The sequence below is a fragment of the Chiloscyllium plagiosum genome, unplaced genomic scaffold, assembly GCF_037043375.1.
Source record: "Chiloscyllium plagiosum isolate Xiang-an unplaced genomic scaffold, Cpla_swu_hap1 HiC_scaffold_12, whole genome shotgun sequence".
NCBI lineage: Eukaryota > Metazoa > Chordata > Chondrichthyes > Orectolobiformes > Hemiscylliidae > Chiloscyllium > Chiloscyllium plagiosum.
Window position 1 is genome coordinate 108,074,685 of NW_028270150.1, and position 15,724 is coordinate 108,090,408.

At 41.2% G+C, this 15,724-nt stretch overlaps 1 pseudogene; it reads left to right on the forward strand.

Annotated features, from left to right (window-relative positions):
• The first annotated feature begins 6,152 nt into the window (after positions 1 to 6,152).
• On the forward strand, positions 6,153 to 15,357 carry LOC148148727 (putative G protein-coupled receptor 139; annotated as a pseudogene).
• Positions 15,358 to 15,724: the final 367 nt, after the last annotated feature.

Below are 15,724 nucleotides of genomic sequence, written 5' to 3' on the forward strand. Positions count from 1 at the left end.
GTCAAGTTTTGCACCTTCTCTAGTAGATACATCCACATACTCAGTCAGAAAATTATCTTGAATACATTTAACAAATTCCTCTCCACCTAAACCCTTAACCCTTATGTTTGGTAAGTTAAAATCACCTAACATAACCATCCTGTTATTCGTACAGATAACTGAGATCTCCTTACAAATTTGTTTCTCAATTTCCCGCTGACTATCTTTGGTGTGAGGGAGTTTTGATTTAGTGAAATCAACAAAAGCCAGCCACACATGATCAACGTCAATTTTACCAGTTTCCTCATTTCCCCACCCCCCACCTCATGCCGTTTATCTGGATGATGTAGTGATCTTTAGCCATTCATAGAAAGATCATATGGTGCAGTTGGCAAAGCTCTTTGAATGATTAGAAAAAGCAAAACTAGTAATAAACTTAAAGAAAAGAGAATTCGCGAAGGCAGAGGTGATCTTCTTGTCACCTCATTATAGGAAGGATATGGAAGCTTGAGAGATGGTACAATGTAGATTTATCAGGATGTTGCCTGGACTGGAGGGCATGTCTTATGAAGAAAGGTTGAGGGAGCTGGGACTGTTCTCATTGGAGAGAAGAAGGATGAGAGATGGCTCGATCAAGGTGTACAAGATGTTGAGAGGCATAGATAGAGTGGTTAGCCAGAGACTTATTACCAGGGTGGAAATGACGATAAGAAAGGGACGTAATTTTAAAGTGATTGGAGGAAAGGGGAGATGTCAGAGGTCGGTTCTTTGCACAGAGAGTGGTAGGTGTGTGGAATGCACTACCAGCAGCAGTAGGAGAGTCAGAGACATTAGGGAGATTGAAGCAACTCTTGGATAGGCACATGGAAGATAGTACCATGAAGGATATGTAGGTGAGTTTGATCTTAGAATAGAATAAAAGGCCAGTACAACATCGAGGGCAAAAGAGTTTGTACTGTGCTGCATTGTTCTATGTTCTATGTTCCATAATATCGCACATGGAAAGGTGACCTCAAGGAATGCGAAGATGAAGGCCATCGAGGAAGTTCCATGACCATCCTCGAAGATTTGGGACTGAGCAGATTGTACCGGACGTTTCTCCCAAAAATCAGCAGCATGGTGTCACTGCTGACAGGTTTACTGAAGAAGAACACAAAATCTCAGTGGCCAGAACAATGTCAGGAGACATTTGAGAATTTAAAAGCTGTATTAACCACTGCACCAGTTTTAGCTAAACCAAACTTTTAAAAACCCTTGAAAGTTGCAATCGATGCTAACGATCTAGGGGTTGGTGCTGTATTGATGCAGGAAGTTGGTGATGGAATTGAGCATCCAATTGACTACTTTTCAAAGAAACGCAATATCTACTCGGAGAAATTCTCCACTATCCAAAAAGGAATGATTGAGTTTGGTAATGGCCTTCCAACATTGTAATGTTTCTGTGAGGAACAATGTTTCAGAGCCGGCTGTGTGCACTGATGACAACCCTCTCACATTTTGGGAAAGATTTAAAGACAAGAATATGAGACTATTTTGATGGAGTCTTATGTTACAGATTTTAATTTATAAATTGTAATGTTGTGGGTAATAAAAATGTTATTTCAAATGTGTTATCACAGATCTAAAAGAAAAAGTGTAGATAAGATTGGACAGTGGTGATTCCAAAGTTATATCTGTGTGCAGAATTAATATAAGAGGCATAGCTTAGATTAATGACCTATGTGTTTCATGATAATTGTATTGAGGTTTAGAAACAGAAGTGAAGAATGAAGGCATTTTTCATGATGATGGTTCATTTCTTTCTTAAGGTGGGGGAGGTGTTAGAAAGTTCAAAGAGTGTGTGGTCACTTTAACATAGAAAGTGTTTTCTGGATTTAAAGTACAGTCAGAGCTGCCAGTATACAGAGCAGCTTGGAGAGGGACTGTTCCAAAATGGATACATGTGACAATTGGCTGTTAAATGGACCTCTGAGGTTTGGTTGCTGTTTTGACAACAATTCAAATTTAACCAATTAATTTAAATTATGCCCAGGACTCCAAAAATCAATTGAGTTTGAATTTAATGTGTTGACAGCATCGGATCAATGAGAAGGTATGATGTTGGGGGGCATTTTGAAAATTGGTCAGAGCAACGACAGTCGCGCAACTGTCATCTGAAGAAATTAAAGCATTTTGCTCTCAAAGAAATCTCAGAAGGCACTGACTATCAAAAGGCATGATTTCCTGTAAAAGCAGTAAAAAGTAAGAAGATGACCCAGGGAGAAGACAGCAGAATGAGATGGACAGAAGGAAGTAACAGTTTCGGAAGACTGGAAGAAAGACAGCATGAGTGACTGTGTGGATTTGTGATTGAATTAATGCAATTTTTAGTAATTGTGTTATTGAGGTCAGATAGTAAATAGTTAAGAAATGTGGGGCTCAGATTTATTAATAGTTTCTGTGTGGTGTTCACTGTTAGAGTTTGAATAATAAATTGTTTTTTATCTTTAAACAGTGGAAGTCAGGGGTTTACTTTCACTGATTCTGATTTTAACAGATTACGAGATGAGAAAAGCTTTCCTGGGTGTTTTGGCTTGAGTTAGCAGAGGCGTTCGACCTCCACATTGTAACAATGTGCATTCCCATTGCTCTGGATGAGCATTTCTGCAGGCAGCCTGAAATAATCAATGATCTGCCAGAATGGAATGATCTCATAGTCTGTGGTTCCGAAGAGAAACAGAGAACAAGCTAAAACAGAACATGGGACTGAAGATAACAGAGGGAAAGTATTTCAAGATTCAGAGAAGAGGTGGCCAACGAACATGAAGGAAGTGCATCAATTTGTTGGATTTGTGAACTACCCTCTTTTTCAATTTGTACGCCTCTGTACAATAAACTCCTGTAGAAGCTGACTATAAAGGACATTCAGTAGTACCTGTTCAGAACTTTTGTGCGTCATATCAGCAATAGTTTTCATGGATTTTCTACACTTCTCACACATATCATCCTTCTGAAAATAAATGAATGTGTCATTTGTGATAACTATATCCCCATCTTATTTGCAAAATGCACATTACATGCATTATGTAAATGATCAAAAACACTTCAATTATTCCACATGTTTTTAGTTTTCCTTCATTTCCTTTCCTCAAAATGCTATGAGTAAAACATTAGTAATTTGTGAGTGAATGCTAGCAGGGAATTTGATTGTTGGAGCATCACAATCTAAAATTACACAGAAGGAAGCAAGTACTTCTCTGCAGAATTACAATGGTTTGTTGCTCTCATATTGTTCCACAAATAAAGATTTACTTTTTTTGTATTCCAGTCACTGATATCTCACTTTCTGTCAGCTCACTGGAATGGAACAGTACAAAATGTTGCTTATATAAAATGGAGCTCGACTATTATGAGCTGTCTGGGATCCACATAATAATGAAGACGTGATTGCACTGGAGAGAGTGGACAGGGGATCTATCAGGGTGCTCCCTGCCTGGGGGATCTAATTACAAAAAGAGACTGGACAGACTTGGGTTGATTTCCTTGGAGATTTAGAGATTGAGAGAGCACAGTGTTGATATGTATTAGGTTAGACATAGCCATGATAACTTTTGACAAGGCCATAGGCTAATCTCCCCCCACAGATCCTGTTGAGTATGGGTTCCCTGGAATATAGGTCCCACTTGCTTCAGAGGAGTGTAATAACATCCCTGAACAGATTGATTCGAAATTGTCAGAAAGCAGGTGAAAAGATGGGTCTACAAAACTGCGCCCTGGTCATGGACTAGTCTGTGCAAGTCACGAGTAGTGGCTCTATCTTTGTGTTCAACAATGAATGATGTTGCTTTCCAGAGAGACCTCCTGAATTATTACACAGAAAGTATAGCGGTGCTCAGCTTTCCAAATTTCTAGCACACAAATACAAAGGGAGGAATAACAAAAAGAAGCACAGACATCATGATGCCCGTTGAGCTACCATCAACAAATCACTTGGTGCTAAACACACCCTCCTATTAAGGAGCTGTTTATGAAAATAGGAAGCATTTGTTCTTAGAAAGAATGGTGGACTAACTCTCAGATGAAGACAGGCAAGGGGATAATGATCATCCAACATCATGAATGGCTGCTCGATGACATTTGGCACAGGTAATTGACACAGAGAAAATAACCTGCCCTGAGAAATAAGAACAATGAGGGCCAGGCACAGAGAGGAGGTCCTCAGGATATGTGCTACAAGGGGAAGGCTGTAGGGGCTGGATCAATTCCGCATTGGGATAACTGCACTGGGGACAAGGAAGTGTCAAAAACCAAATTATGCTGGAAAATCTATGCAGGAGCCAAGAGTATTAAGGTGAAATATTCTGTGCTGGGGAAGGACTGAGTCAAATAAATGCTGGAGAAGGGAGAAAGAATAGAATAGACTGAGGAACAAAGGGGGCATTTCTCATCAAGCACACCCAGTAGGCAGCAGTTCTCATTGGAAAGTCTTCATTGATCAGGCATCACCAGCCCGGTGGAACACAGACCAAAAGGAGAAGAGGATGACCAAGGGAAGAGTTCACACACACCCCGGATAGTCAGGAGAAAGATGCCCCCAACAATTTAATGAGACTGAAATATTCTGCAGCAAGAGCCTGTTAGTCCTCTGGTATCAGTGAACAATCCACAATTGGCACGGTTGTCTACTTCTTGTATCTAATTTACGAACCTATCATGTCTGGACTGCTGCTTCTTAACAAACTCAATAAACTATGAGAAAATTACTTACAAACTGTCCACTGCCTACATTAGGTAACTGCACTTGTGAATCCCGAAAATCAATACACACATGTCCAACTACTTGTATTGCTGATTCATCAAACTTAGTCAGGAAACTCCATCCAATCAGATATAGTACTTTAAGCCATGTCTTTTCGATATTTCTTTCACCTTTATTTTGGACGTCTGACCTATTTGCTTCAAGCCCTTATTTTCTCTGCACCAACATTTGGATCTTTAACATCCATTTTTGCTTCAATCATTCTTATCTCCCCTACCATATTCCATCTTCCATACTCTAAACCCGTCCCTCACAATGTCCCAGACAGTACCATCACGTCACCGTCCTTGAGTATGTCCTGTTCCAGTGGCAGGAAAGACCAAGCACAGGTGACAGCACAATGGTATAATGTCAATGGGGGACAGATGCTCAGAAATGATTCTGGAGCCAATGAAGTCACCTGGCATCAGATGAACCATGGGTTGGGGACAAGGGAACCTTTTGCTGATTATCACATACCACCCTCACACTCATGTACCCTCCCACTCATGCAGGTGTGAAGTTGACTCAGAATCAATAGATTGATTGAAGGTATTTTCTGATAGAGAGGAGGATGGAAGTTGATATAACAGAAGAGTAAACAATTAACTAGTCCCTCCACATTGTAGATAGAATTAGTTCTGAGTACTGGTATATGTTGATATGTCTTCATCAATTGGAGAAGCTGTACCAAATTGAGACAGTTGTATCAGTTGGAAAAATTGTATAAATCGTACCTTGTTTATTGCAAGGTTGTGCGATGTGAGGGTTATTACTGGAGGTGTTACATTCATTTTAAAATGTAAAGATTTAAACAAACTTATGCACACTGCATCAGGTTAAAATGTTGTGTCAGTCTGTAGTGTGGAACTAATTTCACATGTTGTAATAGTTTAATGTTGCAAACATGATCTCTGGGATCCATTGTTGTCACCGAACCATGATGAAAGAGGACAGCTTCATCTGAGAATGGCGTCGAACCTTTGGGGCTGAGACATTCTCACTTAATGTTGCAGTGTTTCGAGTTGAGGGGATGACATCACTGAGAAAAATGGTTGATCTGGGTATTGTGCTGATTGTGTTTGAGAGAAGCTGGACTTTTGGGGGGAACAAAACATCACATTTTGCTTTAGTTCACAATTGTGACCTGAATTATTTAAGTGAACTGTGTTGCCAAATATGTCCTATCCTATTCTGTATATCTTACATATAGAAAATTAACTGCTTCAATGATTTGTGTCTAATTTAAAATAAATACTTAGAAAGATGTTGCAACCTGAATATCCCCATGGAGTTCCCACAGTATATAAATGAAATGGCATCAAATGCAACCACACAGGGTTCAATGCAAACTGACTGCCGACCTCGCAGACTGAGAGATCAGTTCATGTAGAAAATGCATTATCCAATTGACAGTATAGTGAACATATACTACCTGATCCTTGCTATCATTGGTGTTCCTGGTAAGTGGATATTACAATTGCTGTTGTATAAGTTTGTATCTGAACTGGTCATTGTGTTATTCTGTACTTGTTCTTGTCATGTATTAATCTGCTAAGCACCTTTCTAAAGTCACCCAGTCTGTGACATTATATTGGAGACTGAAGTGTACTGGATTATCGAGGTTATTTCATTAAGTTGCCTCATTTCCTAACAAACATTATGTTTGTTGATCCTGTGTTCTCACAGCAGTTGATTGCCTTGAGGAGAAATGCTTTCTCTGTTGTACTGTTTTATAAACCTCAGCAATGCTTTGAGTGAAGTTATCGCTGGGAAGGTCTCTCACCAGGAATAACCAGCAGGCGGCATGGTGGTTCAGTGGTTAGCACTGCTGCCTCACAGCACCAGCGTCCTGGGTTCGATTTCCACCTGCCTGTGTGGAGGTTGCACATTCGCCCTGTGTCTGTGTGGGTTTCCTTCAGGTGTGCCGGTTTCACCCCACAGTCCAAAGATGTGCAGATCAGGTGAATTGGTCATGTTAATTTGCCCACAGTGTTAGTCAGCGATAAATATAGGGTAGGGGAATGGGTTTGGGTGGCTTTCTCTTTGGAGGGTCGGTGTGGAGTTGTTGGGCCGAAGGGCCTGTTTCCACACTCTAGAGAATCTAATCTAGAGTGATGACCATTCAGCCATTTGAGCAGGTCTGACTGTAGTGATTGACCATGTATTTCTGGGAGTGTCACTGAATGGAGAGTTTAATTTAATCAGGGCTATTCACTTCAGTCTTAAAGCTATAGAGATGTACAGCATGGAAACAGACCCTTCGGTCCAACTCATCCATGCCAACCAGATATCTTAACCTATTCAAGTCCCATTTGCCAGCACTTGGTCAATATCTAAACCCTTCCTATTCATGTACGTATCCAGTTGACTTTTGCCCTCTAGTTCTGGACTACCCCATCAAGGGAAACGACCTTGTCTATTTACCCTATCCATGCACCTCATGATTTTATAAACTTCTATAAGGTCACTCCTCAGCCTCCGATGCTCCAGGGAAAACAGCCCCAGCCTATTTAGCCTCTCCCTAAAGGTCAAATCCTCCAACCCTGGAAACATCCTTGTAAACCTTTTCTATAATGATTTTTTTGGGACATTTCTGACACAGGATATAAATATAATGATTGTGTAATTGTAGTAAAGAGTTTCAACTCGCTTAATATTAATAGAGATAATCATAGTATAACAGGATTAGAGGTAAGTTTCTTGAAATTTATACAGGAGAACTTTTTATACCAATGTGCAGATGGCCCTCTAAGGGGAAAGTGCAGAGCTGGACCTAATTCGAGGGAGTTAAACATGAAAGGTGTTCAATGTGACAGTGGGGGAACATTTCACCGTTAGCAGCCACAACACCATTCATTTTAAGTTTGTTATGGAAGAGCAGGAAGATATTCTACACAAATAGGAGGGGAGGTAGCATTTGGATTGGTTAAGGCAGATTTTATTAAAATACAGCACAATCTAACAAACTAGGCTGGGAAGAGCTACTTGGGGGTAAATCTACAGGAGTGCAGTGGGAGGCATTCATCAAATCAGAGACAGTGGTACAGATCCCTATTTGGGTAAAATATAAGAACAACAAGCGCAGAGAAACACTGATGTCTAAGAATATTCAGGAATAGATAGAAAGGAAATAATGTGTAACGTGTACAATGAAAGCAAAGTAACACAGGTCCGAGAGGAGTATAGAAAATGCAAGAGGAACTGAAGAAAGTAATCAGGAGAGCAAAGAGGGGTTCGAGAAAACACTGGTGGGCAAGATGTTGTACAAGTAGGTCAAGAAGAAAGAATAACCATGGGAGGATTAGGGTCTATTATGGACCAAGGTGGTAATCTATGCATGAAGCCAGAGGACGCTGGTCGATTGTGAAATTAATGCTTTACATCTGCCTTCACTTGGGAGAAGGAGGGTGAAAATACAGAATTTGAGAAGATGGACTGTGACCTTCTGGAGCAGACTGATTTAAGAAGCAAGGAAGGATTGGAGGTTTTGGTAGATTTAGAATCGGCAATATGGACAAGTTGTATCACAGGATGTTGGGGATGATCAAGATTGAAATTAGAGGTGGCCCTGACTCAAATGTACAAATCATCTCTGTCCACAGTGTAGATGCTAGAGGGCTGGGGGCCAGTTCAGGTCATCCCCTTTATAAGGAGGGTCAAAGAGATAGACGAGGGAACTAGATGCCAATGAGTCGAACCTATTGCGGAAGATAGTGAAGGTGAAAATTAATTGCCATTTGGAGAGACAAGGTTTAATCAGGGATAGTCAGTGTGGTTTTTTCTGATAGAAGTCATGCTTAACAAATCTAGTGGAATGTTATAGGAGATGAGGGTAGGGTTGTTGATGTTGGTTTTATGGATTTCAGCAATATCGTTGACAAGATCCTACATGGGAACGTGGGAAGGAAGGAAAAGCTCATGGTATCGAGTGGATTGACAAGCTGGATCCAACATTGGCTTTGTGACAGGAGACAGAGTGTGGTAGAGAACTCTTTGTGTGACTGGAGTCAGTCTGCAATGGCACACACAGGGATCATTGTTGAATTCCTTATCGTTTGTGATATTCATAAATTCTGAAAAGGTGAATGTTGGAGGATTCTAAGTAAGTTCACGATGGCACGAATGATGACCTTGTGATTGACAGTAAGGAGGAAGGTGCTAGATTACAAGAAGATATAAAAAGAATGGTCAGATGGGGAGAACAATGGCAGATGGGAGGTAAAACTGAGCAAGGATTCTGAAACCTGAAGCAATGCACTTGTGAAGAAGAGAAAATGCAAGGGAGCATTAAATGAATGTTGGGATACCAGGAAGCTCAGAGGAACAAAGGGATCTTGGGGTGCTGGTTCATAGATTCCTGAAAGTAGCAGGACAGGCTAACAGGCTACCTGAAGAAAGCACACGGGAAACTTGCCTTGATCATTAGCGGCATAAATTATAAGAGCAGGGAGACCATGCTGGAGCTGTACTGAACTTTGTTGAGGCCACAGCCTGGAGTATTATGTGCAGTTCTGGCTCCACACTATAGGAAGGATGTGATTGCACTGGGGGGCAGGGAAGTGCAAAGGAGATGCCCCAGGATGTTGTCTCAGTTGGAACATTTCCCGAAAAAAAGAGATCGGTTAAGCTTAGGCAGCTTTCTCTGGAGCAGAGAAAGTTTCGGTGGGGGGGGGGAGAGGGGGTTCCTGATAGAGGTGGATGAGATTATGAGAGGCATGGACAGGGTGAATAGATAACAAGGCAGCATCATTTTGAAGTGAAAGGCAGAAAGTTTAGAGGGGATTTGAGGAAAAGTACTTCTCACCTAAAGTGTGTCGGGAATCTGGAATGCATTGCCTGGGAGAATAGTTGAGATGGTAGCCTCACCACTTGTAAAAAAAATCTTGGATAAATGTCATAACATTCGAAGCTATGAGCCCAGTGTGGAAAAAGTATGAAAAAGCATTAGCAAGTCATAACGTCGTTTGATGGCACAAACTGGATGGGCTGAAAGGCCTCGCCTGCACTATATGTCTATATGATTCTACAATTCTACCATTAACCACATTTCCCATATGTGCCCCATTCCAGTCATGCTGATGTGAGGATGCACTTGTTCATTCAGATGCAAATATGAAATATTCAATTGCCTCAATCTTCTTGCGACATGATGAGTTGCAACATTCAATCTCTCTTGCATCCCATCCAATCAGACATTCACCTTGCTTCCCTCTATGTCCCAAGATTTGCCGCTATAACAGCTGGAAAGGTTATAAACACATATCTTATAAACACATATAAACATTCCTTATGGCTAAGGTTGGCACGGTGACTCAGTGGTTAGCACTGCTGCCTCACAGCACCAGGGACTTGAGTTTGATTCCTGCCTCGGGTAACTGTCTGTGTGGCATTTGCACATTCTTCCCGTGTCTGCGTGGGTTTGCTCCAGTTTCCTCCCACTCCAAAGGTGTGCAGGTCAGGTGAATTGGCCATGCTAAATTGCCCATAGTGTTCAGGGATGTGTAGGTTAGGTACATCAGTCAGGGGTAAATGTAGACTAATATTGTAGGGGAAGGGGTCTGGGTGTTTTACTCTTCAGAGAGTCGGTGTGGGCTTGTTGGGCCAAAGTCCGGTTTCCACACTGTCGGGATTCTGTGAATAGTGATCAGTTAATTCCCATCGTGTGACATGTTCTGACTTATGGAAATAATGGGAGGGATCCAGGGAAATCTGCTTATTCATTGCAGGAAGACGTTTTTATCCTAGAGTGTGGTATGAAGCCATGGAGCAGGACTTGGAATGGAAAGGGGAGAATGGACTGCCTGAACCATCAACCCAGGGAGGCTCGCCTACCCTGCCACTTGGTCAGATTTTTGAAGGATGAGAAGTAAAGCGATCAGGTCCAAAACATTAAAGTATGTTGATTGAAACCTGGGATTCCAATATCTGGGAAGTGTGATAACTTGGAGGGTATTCAGATCTGGTGCATGAGGAGTTGGAATGCCCAACTGAACTTCAGTGCAGCTCAATTCGTGAGTGTCAGCACTGTTTCACGAAGGGTGAATCGTGCTTGACAAACTCACTGGAGATCTTTGAGGATGTCACTAGCAAGGTGGACAATAAGGATCCAGTGGAAGTGATATATTTAGACTTCCAAATGACCTTTCACACCTGACTGAATAGGTTGAATCTAAAACAAACAGCATAGATTTAAGATGAGAGGAGAAAGATTAGCAAGGACATGGGGTGGTGCACTCATGGGTACGAGTCACCAGGGGAAGTGCAGGTATTATTGTAACTTTTAAAAAAGCATGTGGATGGGTCCGTGAATAGGAAGTGTTTAGAGTCACATGGGCCAAATGCTGGCAAGTGGAATGAGATCAGATTAGGATTAGATTAGATTAGATTACTTACAGTGTGGAAACAGGCCCTTCGACCCAACAAGTCCACACCGACCCGCTGAAGCGCAACCCACCCATACCCCTACATTTACCCCTTACCTAACACTACGGGAAATTTAGCATGGCCAATTCACCTGACCTGCACATCTTTGGACTGTGGGAGGAAACCGGAGCACCCGGAGGAAACCCACGCAGACACTGGGAGAATGTGCAAACTCCACACAGTCAGTCGCCTGAGTCGGGAATTGAACCCAGGTCTCTGGCGCTGTGAGGCAGCAGTGCTAACCACTGTGCCACCGTGCCACCCACAAGTTGGACCAAATGGTCTGTTTCCTCCTGAATGACTATGACTATGACTCTGTGACCTGATGGATTACAGTCTATTTTCTAAAAGGGATAATGGATGTGTTATCTAAGAATTTCTAAAGTTCCACAGATTCCGGAACAACCCTTGCAACTTGGAAGTTGCCAAATGTAACACTGCTATTGAAAGATGTAGAAAATGAGAAAGCAAGGAAATTCTAGACCAGTTAACCTAATAGTTATTGCCAGGAAAATACTGTGTGTAGTTCGGTCTCTATCCATTGAAGGATACATTTCCATTGAAGAAGGTACCACAGATGGTTCACTAATTTGGTTCTTGTGATGAGATGATCCTTAACATAAGAGGATAAATAAATTGGATCCATAATTCCTGGAGTTTATGAGAATGAGTGATCGATACAATGTGATAACAAAGGATATCCTAATTCTAATTCTATTGAAACATGTTAGATCCAGATGGAGCTTGACAGAATGTGAGGCGTTACAAAGGAAGCTCGATTACCCAACATTCAATTATCTGAATTCCGAATTATTCAAACAAGATCGCAAGGTCCTTATGCTTGGCTAAACTGTGTTATCCGGTATTTGATTATCCGAATAAAATACCCTCCACCCGTGTCCTTCTGATAATCGAGGTTCCCCTGTATTGCACTGACAGGGAATTCCAAAGCACAATAGCACAGTCTCGAGATAAAGGGTTACTGGTTTAGGATTGAGATGAGGAGAAATTTCTTCATTCAAAGGCGTGTACATTTTTGAAATGTTCTACTGCAAATGCCCCAGACTTGAACCTATTCAAAACTGAGTCTGATATTTCGGGGCCTGGGGAGTGTTATAGAACAGAGACATTTTGGGATTCAGGAACATAGTTCATTGAAAGTTGCATCACAGAAGATATTTGGCACACGTGCATTCATTGCTCAAACCATTGAGTTTAGGAGTTGGGGCTTCATATTGCAAAATGTTGTTCAGGTCACATTTGAGATACTGTGTGCAGTTCTAGTCACCTGCTGTAGGAATGATATTATTAAATTGGAGTGGGTAATGAGAATATATATCAGAACGCTATCAGGACTGGAGGGTTTGAGGTATCAGGAGAGGCAGGATGAGCTGGGACTATTTTCACTGGAGCTCAGGAGGTTGAGGGGTGACCTTGTAGAGGCTTATAAAATCATGAAGGGCATCGATAAAGTGAATAGGTCTTTTCCGTGTGATAGGGGAGTTCAAAACTGGAGAGAACTTTAAGGTGAGAAAGGAAAGATTTAAAAGGAACCAGAAGGGCAGGTTTTTCACACAATGATTTATATGTGGAATGAACTGCTTGAAGAAGTGGGTGATGCAGGTATGGTTACAACATTTAAAAGATATTTGGATTGGTACATGCATAGGAAAAACCAAACACAGGCAAATCATTTGGGAAACTTGATAGGCATAAACGAATTGGACTGTAAGGTCTGATCCCGTACTGGATGGTTACGACTCAATAACAGCAAAATTCGTGACTGATACGAAAATAGGTAGGAAAGTAAGCTTTGATGAGGAGGTAAAGCATTTACAGGTGTACATTGAGAGGCTAGGAGAATAGGCTAAATCTGGCCGATGGAGGTTAATGTGAGAGATTAACCATCATGGCCAGACAATGATCGTGGCAAGTTATTATTTAAATGGGAAGCAGATTCAAAGTTTGTCAGTGCAGAGGGATCTGGGCATCTTTGTGCAAGCAACACAGCAAGTGGATATGCAGGTACACCATACAATAAGAAAGACAATTGGAATCCTGGCACTTATTGCAAAAAGAGAGCATTATAAAACTAAAGAAGTGTGGTTGCAATTTTATGAGGCATTGATGAGACCACACCTGGAATATTGTGTCCAGAATTGGTCTCCGTACCTGAGGAAGGATATGGTGGCACAGGAGGCAGTTCAGAGGAGGTTCACAATGTTGATTCCAGGGGAAAAAGGGCTGTCATATGAGAAACAGTTGAATCGCTCGGGTTTATCCTCACTGGAGTTTAGAAGAATGAGGGAGATCTGATTGAAGTATATAAAATGCTAAAGGGCATTGATATGGTTGACATTAAACAGATGTTCCCCCTTGTGGGACAGTCTCAAAAAAGATATAGTGTGAGAGGATGTAGGTTCAAAATCGGTATGAGTAGTAACTATTTCTCTCAGAGGATTGTAAATCTGCAGAGCTCACTAAGTGCAGTCGAGGCAGATTCAAGAAGGAAATAGACATGTTTCTGGTGAAAAGTGGGATAAAGGGCTAGAGGGAGTGGAGTTAGGGCCAGGATAAGATCAAACATGATCATGTTAAAAGGTGGAGTTGATTCAAAGGGCTGAATTGCATACTCCCACTCCCAATTCCTATGTTTCAATGCTACTATGTATGGAATCTGGATACAGGGGGAACAGATCAGGGGTGTTCCTGTGTAAAATCAGCAAGATGGATGATTTCTGGTTCTGATTGAAGAAGAATGTCCAATCCAAGTTATATTCACATCTCAGTTTGTACAAAATTGCAATCATGTGAATATCGTCACTCCAAATACTAGGAGCATTCTGATCTAGATGGTATCTGATCTGGTATGGTCCTGGGATTGATTTGGCTCTGAATTAGTTCCAATCCTTTTCCAGGGTCATTCTCCGTTCAGCACATGGGCTTGATCTCATTCAAGATCTGATCCATTTGATGACTGATCCTGTGAGTAAGGAATTTTGAATTGTTTATTTCACTAACCTTGCTTGTTGTAATCAATATCATAGTATTAAACAGAGATGAGGGTGGATTATGGTACATTGCACTTTGAACTGAATGTTTTGTTTGGTTTATCCTTTTGGAATTTATCCTATGCTTTTATTTTGCATCAAATTTCTATACTTCCTGTATGAATCAGTTACAGTGTGTATTCCTAAATAGGTTACAGTTTTGTTTTGTCTCCTGTCTCTTTTACAGTTAATTTACTGGCGATTATCATTCTTGCCCGGGGAAAGTGTGGCCTGTGCACCTGCACCTCTCGGTACCTGATTGCCATGGTATCTGCAGACCTGTTGGTCATTATCACTGAGGTCATGCTATGATGCATCCTTTATTATTATGTCCCAGGTTCTTTTCTGTACATTGCATCGGTATGCAGTGTCATGAATATCCTGAGGTGTGCAGCGACTGACTGTTCTGTTTGGTTTACCATCACTTTCTCCTTTGATCGATTTGTGGCTATATGTTGCCAAAACCTGAAAACAAGTTACTGCACTGATAAAGTAGCCCTAATGGTTCTATCAGTACCTTGTATTCTGTTCTGTTTAAAAAGTGTTCCCCTTTACTTTAAACTTGAAGCTGGTGAAGTAATCAACAACGTCCCATAGTTTTGTTACATAAAACCAAACTTTTATTCTGAGCGTGGATGGATAGGATTTGATTGGTTTGACAAGATTATAAACCCATTACTGCCATTCACCTTAATTGTGTTACTCAACGCTCTGACAGTCAGACACATCTTAGTCGCCAGTCGAGTCCGTAAGGGACTAAGGGGTGGAAGAAACGTAGAGGATCATATTGACCCTGAGATGAAGAGCAGAAGGAAATCCATAGTTTTGCTTTTCAGCATATCGGGCAGCTTCATCCTTCTGTGGATGGTGTATGTCTTACATTTCTTATATTATTACACTGTTGGTGCAAATACCAGAGATTACAACAACTCACAATTCACATTTCAAAGAGTTGGATTTATGCTGCGAAATTTAAGTTGCTGCACAAATACATTTATTTATGTGGCTACTCAGTCGAAATTTCGAGAGCAATTCAAGAGCCTGGTGAAATACCCGATTGCATCAATGATTCAAGTCATTCATGAGCAAACCAACCAGCAGCAGCCAAGAGGCAGGTTCCAGTGATTTGAATTCACTGGAGAAATGTTTGTCTAAAGACTCGAAATAGAACCAAAAGCAGGAGTGATGCAATCTGGCAACATGTGAATAACTGGAGTAGCAGTTGTGCTCCAGGCCGGAGCAGGTACAGTGCTGGCTGTATAAGGGGAAAGGAAAAGTCTACCATGAAATCTCAACCCTCTCAATGGGTTCGAATCTCATCTTACTTTAATTATAAAATGAAAGTAGAATAAACCTCTCTTCACGGAAGTCAAAATGCAAATCAAATGGAAGCAGATGTTGGAAATTGATATGTGTATCCATTTATTCTTCCCTTTTCTTTTAGAAACACTCGACTGAGACTTGTCTTCCTTCCATTATAACCAAATTATCT